This window comes from Dendrobates tinctorius, unplaced genomic scaffold (genome assembly GCF_039654945.1).
Source record: "Dendrobates tinctorius isolate UK_male_01 unplaced genomic scaffold, ASM3965494v1 ptg000021l, whole genome shotgun sequence".
Lineage (NCBI taxonomy): Eukaryota > Metazoa > Chordata > Amphibia > Anura > Dendrobatidae > Dendrobates > Dendrobates tinctorius.
In genome coordinates this window covers 35,028,969-35,030,931 of record NW_027361689.1, presented here as the reverse complement: position 1 = coordinate 35,030,931, position 1,963 = coordinate 35,028,969, and the positions used below count along the sequence as shown (strand labels likewise).

The window sequence follows — 1,963 nt, the reverse complement described above, 5'->3', positions numbered from 1 at the left end:
GATATAGAGACATGACTACAATATGGGGACCTGGATATAGAGACATGACAACAATATGGGGACCTGGCTATGGGGACATATCTACAATATGGGGACCTGTATGGGGACATAACTACAATAAGGGGACATAACAAATGTGCACTCATATTGTAGTTATCGCCGCATCCAAGCTCTAAAAAAAAATTTAAAAAACACGGCAAAAATGTTCAAAAGGTGTATAGAACAAAAAATGGTATCACTAAAAATGTAACTTTGTCCTTCAAGGAATGCGGCCCCCAAGTTCAAATTTTTTTCTATATGCGGCCCATATACCAAGCCAAGTTTGAGACCCCTGCTCTATATAGTATTATGTTTGCTCTGTGTGGTAGTATTATGTGAGCTCTGTATTGTAGTATTATGTGGGTGCTGTATGGTAGTATTACATTGGCTATGTATGGTGCTTAGTATGTGGGATGTGTGAGGTACTATTATGTGGCCACTGTATAGTAGTATTATGTAGAAGTTGTAGGCTAGTATTATGTGGGCACTGTGTGTTAGTATGACGTGGGTGCTATATGGTAGTGTTATTTGGGCTCTGTATGGTAGTATCATGTGTCTACGCTGGCAACTTTATGAAAAACGGGTGTACTTTAGCCTGAATAAAGCGTTGCTGTCTATAGTTGAGAAATAAAAGCTGCAGTCAATCAGTGAGCTCGTGTCATCTACACACACAGCTCTCAGTGATTGGCTGCAGTGGTGAATGTTCTATCAAATTTAGGTACGTGCGCTCCTAATGTGTACAGAGAATGTAGCTCAGTGGTAGAGCGCATGCTTTGCATGTATGAGTCCCTGGGTGCAATCCCCGGCATCTCTATGTTTTGTGATATTATGGAGATTACTGTTATTATCCAGAGTTCTCTCAAACTAACAAATGTGCGGCTGACACTGGGACACCGATAATAATCTCAGGGGGAATACTTATGATTGCGTTTGCAATTACCAATATTTGATCGTCATAAATGCTTATTCCTAAATTTTCAGTGATTTATTACATTACTTTTTCTATCTGCACAAAAACCTATATTTGACTGGTACAGAGGACGCAAATGCTAGAGATGCCTGCGACATTTTTAACAGATCATGCAACTTTTTTTTTCCTGTAAAAAGATGCAATCAGGTAAAAGACAAATAACATTTTTGGTTTTGTACAAAACTCAATATCCTGAATGCACCATTTAAAAAAAATAAATAAAGTGGTAAAAACATGACAGTAAATAGCACAAGATCGAAAAGTGACTTAAATACTGTAAATGCCGATGATGAATCGGATCCTAGTGCACAAACATTTTACGACATTTCGAAAAGTCGTCAATATTGAATTAGGTTCAAATGTCCGAATAACCGGAACCCACGAACATTATACCGACTAAAAAAAAAGACGATTGACGTAAAGTTAATTAAAAGGCGCAAATGAAATAATGTTTGTGGCACAAATCAAAAAAAGGCCCTATGGGTACCATTATTATTAATACAGCCAGGAAAGCAGAGAGGGATCGCTCCGGTAGTGCATTGCCTTCTGAACGGAGGAGCCTGAGGCTGTTTGCACAGGGGATGTAGCTCAGTGGTAGAGCGCATGCTTTGCATGTATGAGGCCCCGGGTTCAATCCCCAGCATCTCCAGCTTTTGTTATAAAAAACGGGAAATATGTCAAAATAATTCACCAGTCGTAGCGTGGAGAGAGGCGGGAAGGCTGCGCGGGACATCGGAAGGTAAGAATAACACCATTTTTTATTTTATTATTTTTTTTTACATTTTATCTTTTACTACTGATGCCGCATAGGCAGCCTCAGTAGTAAAAAGTTGGTCACACTTGTCAAACACTATGTTTGACGAGTGTGACCAACCTGTCAATCCGTTCTCCAAGCGATGCTACAGATCGCTTGGAAAACGCTAGCATTTTGCAAGCTAATTACACTTGCAAAAT

At 39.4% G+C, this 1,963-nt stretch overlaps 1 non-coding gene across 1 annotated transcript; it reads left to right on the top strand.

Annotated features, from left to right (window-relative positions):
• Positions 1-1,586: 1,586 nt before the first annotated feature.
• Positions 1,587-1,658, top strand: TRNAA-UGC (transfer RNA alanine (anticodon UGC)). Its single transcript has one exon. It is a non-coding gene; the product is annotated as a tRNA-Ala (tRNA).
• The last annotated feature ends 305 nt before the right edge of the window (positions 1,659-1,963 follow it).